The sequence below is a fragment of the Marmota monax genome, unplaced genomic scaffold (assembly GCF_021218885.2).
Source record: "Marmota monax isolate L192 unplaced genomic scaffold, Marmota_monax_Labrador192_F-V1.1 WCK01_AAM20220418_F8-fsc00160, whole genome shotgun sequence".
Classification (NCBI taxonomy): Eukaryota; Metazoa; Chordata; class Mammalia; order Rodentia; family Sciuridae; genus Marmota; species Marmota monax.
Window position 1 is genome coordinate 1,192,337 of NW_026694183.1, and position 6,194 is coordinate 1,198,530.

A 6,194-nucleotide genomic window follows, 5' to 3' on the forward strand; every position below is an offset into this window, starting at 1 on the left:
ATGCTGCTGCTGCTGCTGCCCCTGCTGCCCCTGCTGCGGGGCTGTGGGCGGGTGGAGGGACAGGGGAGTTATGCCCTGCGGGATTACACCCTGAAGGTGCCCAGGGAGGTGACAGTGCAGGAGGGCCTGTGTGTCCATGTGCCCTGCCAATTCTCCTACCCCTGGAGCCGCTGGACTAACACGGACTCAGTTCATGGCTACTGGTTCCGGCGACGGGACAGGAAAGAGGATGCTCTACTGGCCACCAACGACCCTGGCCACAAAGTGCAGGAGGAGACCCAGGGCCGGTTCCACCTCCTTGGGAACCCAACAACCCACAACTGCTCCCTGAGCATCAGAGACGCCAGGAAGACGGACGCGGGGTCCTACTATTTTCGGCTGGAGAGAGGACACTTGAGATACAGTTACCTATATGTCATGGTCTCAGTGCATGTGACAGGTAAGGCACCGGCTTCAAGGCAGTCTCAGGAGGTTACGAGGCAGCAGGGCAGGGCAAGATGGGACCCTGAAAGGTTGGGGACCAATCATAGGGGCTCAGGGAGCAGCTGGGTCAGAGCCTGAGCTTCTCTCAGGGCCCCACCTCCCACCCTCCCTCCTGACCCTGCCTGTCCCCCTCTGCTCACCAGCCCTGACCCACACCCCTGACATCCTCGTCCCTGGGACCCTGGAGTCTTGCCGTCCCAGCAACCTGACCTGCTCTGTGCCCTGGGCCTGTGAGCAGGGGACGCCCCCCACCTTCTCCTGGGAAGGGCCCTCTGTGTCCTCTCTGGGCCCCAGGACCACCCACTCCTCGGTGCTCACCCTCACCCCACGGCCCCAGGACCATGGCACCAACCTCACCTGCCAGGTGACCCTGCCTGGAGCCCGTGTGACCAGGACAAAGACCGTCCACCTGAACATCTCATGTGAGAGCTGGGCTGGGTCACCTGGGTCTCTGATGGGGCTGGTCCCTGAGGGAGCAGGGAGAGGGGTCAGACCCTGGACACTGGGTGCTGGGTCCTGAAATCATGTGGGGGCTGGGCCAGGAGGATGCAGCCTCCACCCCTCCCCACCATGAGGCTCCTGGGACAGAGGGCTCATGTCCCCAGCCTTCCACTGACAGGTCTGCGTGTCTCCCTGCCCCAGACTCTCCACAGAACCTGACTGTAACTGTGTCCCCAGGAGCTGGCCCAGGTAGGGAGGGGCCTCGCTGGGGCTGGGGGGCAGGGCCTCTTCAGCTCAGGGCAGGGCTGGGTCCCCTCACCCTTGTGACAGAGCCCCTTATTGGGGAACCCATTGACCCCTCCCCACCTAAGCCCCACATGTGCCTTGAGCTCCTGTCCCCACCCTCCCAGGCTCCCTGGACTCCAGCACCTGCCCCTCACCCCCACAGGGACAGGGTGACACTCTCACAGCTGAACTGGGCTCCCAGGCCCCCTCCCAGCCTCCTCCTGGACCCGCCTCCAGCCTCCTCTTCTTATTCCCCAACAGCTTTGATCTAAGTGCTTGTGGGAGGAGGCACAGTCCAGGGCACACGCAGAACACGCCCAGCAGGCTGTCCCCAGAGCCTAGGTCCCTCCCAGAGGTGACCAGTGTCCATGCAGGCTGTGCTGAGCCTTGGACTGTGCACCTGAGGCCTGAGAGGTCACTGCAGGTCAGTAGCACTCAGGGTCCTCATTCTCAGTGGTGAGGGTGTCCCACTGCCCAGATGGACCCCGTTCTGTGGGCGTCCTCTGCCAACCAAATTGGTGCCATGCGCCCAGCACTGGTCATCTCCCAACAGGACTGTGCAGGGAACAGTCTCCTGTGTCCCTCCCGCATGGGTCAGTGGCGTAAATTCCTAAACCACAGGAGCTGGCTCGTCTGTCCCTCTGACCTGGAGGAAAGGCAGAGGGTCTCCAGGGAGTCCCCTCCCAGCACCGAGGGGGAGAGCGGGTCCGAGGCCTCTTTGCCCGTGTTGGTGACGACTGGGTGGCGTGATCTGCATGAGCACTGTCTTCCCTGGAGGAGGCCTCTCCCCAGGGGCAGTTCTGGGGACTCCCATCCCCCTCTGCTCAGTGCCCAGGTGATGTCCTGTTTGACTGTCGGTTCTGGGGAGCTCTGTCCAGGCCTGAGGGGCCCCTCCTCCTCACACCAGGCCTGGCCTTTCCCTTGGAGCTCGCTGACTGTACAGGGAGCGGGTGGAGGTCTGTCCTGAGTCATAGGAATCAGGCTCTGTGGCAGCTCTGGTGTCCCCCTCTGAGTTTCCAAGAACAAGCTCCTCCCCTGACCTCTGAGGCCCTGTGTGAGTCCGCCCCCCACCTCCCCTACACACCCCTCCCACCTGCCCTGCAGGTCCTGGGCTCTCCCTGGTGCACTCGGGCCTTGGTCCTTGGGCACTCTCTGTTCCCCTTGGGGAGCCCCTTCCACCTCCCATCACATTTGCCAAACTTGACCTTCACTGGGTACTTTGTGTGTAAGGAAGCTACGCCTCCTCCAGGAAGCACTCCTGACCACATCGTCTCACTGTCTCATTTACATTGCTGTCCCCATCACTTGTCACAGGGCCTTAGGGACACCTGCTCCTGGGTCCCCAGTCCATCAGACTCTGAGTGCCTGGGAGTGAGTCCCTCTTAGAAATAGGCTGATAAACCAGAGGCTGGCGTCAGGTGAGGATGTGGTACAGCGCAAGAGACCCCAGGAAAGTCTGGCATCTGAAGTGTCACCGAGGGCCCTTGGGGACCTGGATTCTGGGGCTGGACTCACAACTTGCCTGAGGATCCTGTGAAGCCCAAGATGCTTCCTCTGAGATACCTGGGGCCTGAGTCCAGGGGCCAGAGCCCATCAGGACAGAGATGGATCTACACCACCCAGGGAGGGGCAGGGGCTGAGTCAGGCCCCAGGGTCGTGCTCTCCATCTCTGGGTCTCTGTTCTCTCAGTCTACGTGTCTGTCCCTGAATCGACCCCTCTACTGTCTCCTGAATTCTTCCTCTTTTCTTTTGCTCTCTTTGTCACTCTGACCCTCTGTCTCTTTCTCCACAGAATCCACAGCCCTGGGGAATGGCTCATCTCTTTCCGTCCTGGAGGGTCAATCTCTGCGTCTGCTCTGTGTTGTCGACAGCCGTCCCCCTGCCAGGCTGAGCTGGTCCTGGGGGAACCTGACCCTGTGTCCCTAGCAGACCATGGACCCTGGGGTGCTGGAGCTGTCTGCAGAGCACCTCAGGGGGGGAGGGGAATTCACCTGCCGTGCGCAGAACCCTCTGGGCTCCCAGCACATCTCCCTGAGCCTGTCACCACAGAGTGAGTGTCACAGTGGGCTGCTCACCAGACCCCAGCCCAGGAAGGACCTGCAGGTCCCAGGCCTCTGAGTAAATGCCCACGTGCCCAGCAGGGGGCATGAGGGTCCTCTGTTCAGCCTCAAGTCAGCTGTGAGGCTGGACAGTGCTTGGGGTCCAGCTTCTGGTCAGTCAGGGCCTGGGGGAGGCCTGGGCTGATGGCCCCACACTAGGGATGGAGGAGGCCTGAGGAGCCATGTCCATGGCCTCAGGTGGGAGGAGGGACTCGGGTTGTGGATTAGCAGGTGACTCTGGCCTCGTCCACTTTTCTGCAGGGAGGTCAGAGCCCACGGCCCAGGTGGTCCTGGTGGCCATCGGGGAGGTGGCTGTCAAGATCCTGCTCCTCGCCTCTGCCTCATGTTGCTCAGGTCAGCGCTGCCCAGGGGTGGAGAGGAGGTGTGGGCAGGGCAGGCATCTAGCACTGAATCCCAGAGTCCCAGCGCTGGGGACCCAAAGGGGTGAAGATTGCTCCGGCCAGGCAGGGGCTGAGTGGGTGCTGCCTGGGCCATGGGCCATCGCTGTCTGTCCCCAGTTCTGGCCCAATGTGGGGGGAAGTGGGTCTCATCAAGGAGGGCTTCAGGCCAGGCCTCCTCGGCTTCCCTCAGTCACCTCCAGCCCCTGACAGCGACAGGGCAGGGACCACTGCCCACTGTACCCAAGCTGCCCCCTGAAGGCCCTGGTCTCTTCCCTCAGAGTGAGGTCCCCCAGGAAGACGGCAGCTAGGCCAGCAATGGGCGTGGAGCTTGGAAACACTGTCACCAGTTAGTCTCAGGTCAGTGATGCAGTGTCTCAGCCTCCCACATGCCTAGGGACTCCTAGGGACAACCAAGACCCTAGGTTGGCCACCTCCCCATGGCTGCAGGTGAGCTGCCCATCCCCCACCTGAAGCCCACCTTTCCTGCTGGGGTCCTGTGTGGCTACTGGCTCAGGGCCCTGTCTCTGTAGCAGAGTCAGGTGGGTCCCACCTCGACATAGCGGTACCTCCCTGGTCCCTCAGCACCTGGCCTTTGTTTCCTCTTAAGCCTGGCCTCCCTGATGTCTGTCCACCATCACCCTGGACAGGCCTGGTCATCATCTGCCCGGCTCACTGGATCTCGTCAGCTCTTGCCATCTGTCCCAGTACCAGCCTCCAGCCTGTGCCCACTTCCTCAATTGCTTTACCAGCTGCGTGTCCCCCCCATGGACGGTGACAGGGGAACAAGGGATCCTGGACGAGAGGGCCTCCCAAGGCCATGTTGTGGACTCTCCCCCAGAGCCATCCTCCCTCCTCTGCAGACCCCCACACCCTCAGGGCCAGGCTGCTGGGATCCCAGACTTGGCAGGTGCAGACCCTGCTCCCGACACACAGCTCTGCCCCTTCCTGCCTCTGCACGTCACGGTCCTCCTTCAGGTCCTGGTAGAATGTCACATGTGTGCGCATGTGCGTGTGTGTGTGTGCGTGTGTGTGTGTGTGTGTGTGTGTGTCCGCACGTGTGTGTTCACTGCATCGCTTTAGAGGAAATCGGACATTCAGTACTTCTGATAGACTCCCTCTGCAAGAACGATTGACCACCTGTCATTGTCACAACACCAGAAGAACCTCAGGGCCACAGCCTCAAACACCTGCCACCCCAAGGGTCTGAATAGACGCTTCTGCAAGGTGATGTGTGTGTGGCAAAGGAGGACGTGAGCAGATATTCAATCACTAGTCACTAAAGAAATGCAAAGAAAGACAACAAATGAGATCCTACTCCACACCCAGGAGGTAGCCGTCATAAGAAAAAAAAAAGGGTTTGCATAAATGTGGAAAAACTGGACCCTTTTGCCTTTCAAGTAAAATGGTAGAGCCCCGAGGAAACCTTCTGGTATTTCCTCCAAAAGGGGACTGCAGAATCACCCCCTGGTCCTGCTTTGCCACCCCTAGATCTGTTCCCTGTGGACGGGAGCCTGGTCTAAACAGGTCCTTGCACACCAGTGTTGGTGGCGGCACGCTTACGCTGGTGACAGTAGACACCACACGGGCGCCTGGGACAGATGCACACATCGACAGAATGTGAACTGTCCACACGAGGGGACATCCTCCACCTCACACAGGAAGGAGTGGAATTCTGACACCTGTGCCAACACGGCTGAACCTGGAACCCACATCCAAGGGAGAGAAGCCGGACCCCGGGGGGCACCACAGCCTGACTGCTCCTGTGCTCAGCAGCTACCCAGGACAGGCGCGTCCATGCCCACAGGAAGTAGAGTAGGAGGTGGCCAGGGCCAGGGGCACGCAGGGATGAGGAGCTCTGGTGCCTCTGGCTCGTGGTGTCCTTGGATGACGAGAAAGTTCTAGAAATGGAGTGGATGTTGTCCAACACTGTGACTGTGCTTAGTGCCATTGAGTTGCGTCCTATAAAGTGTTACAAACGCCAATCATTTTTGGTTTGCCATTTTACCAAGATGAAAAAGGACTGGGGGGAAAGGGACCACTTGTGCCATCAAGGTGCTGTCATGGTGGAGACAAGAAGAAAAAGGTCAATAAACATAATGAGAACACATCAGATAGGACGTGTGTTTGTAGGAAGTCATGGGCCACCTTGACTTAGGCAGAACCCTGAGCTGCCCTGGTCAGGAGGGCCAGAGTGGGTCCTGGGTGCACAGAGAAGGGGCCACGCAGCCTCCTGAGGAGCTGGGGAGGCAGGACCAGGCAGGGGTGTGGGGAGGACGCGCTGGGAAGGGCTGGAAGGTCAGAGTGTCCAGGGATGTGGTCAGTGTGGGGAGAAGGGCAGGGGTGGTGGCAGCACGCTTCCCTGAGCAACCAATGGACACAGAGGGGCAGGGCTGTGGGGGGAGGGGGGTTCTGAGAGGCACCTGGCCCCACAAGGGATCCCGGGATGGGAGATGGCTGCACCCTGGGGACAGAGGAGAGAGTCCAG

General features: G+C 60.5%; 1 pseudogene; it reads left to right on the plus strand.

The window, feature by feature from the left end:
- On the plus strand, positions 1-5,819 carry LOC131425012 (sialic acid-binding Ig-like lectin 13; annotated as a pseudogene).
- Positions 5,820-6,194: the final 375 nt, after the last annotated feature.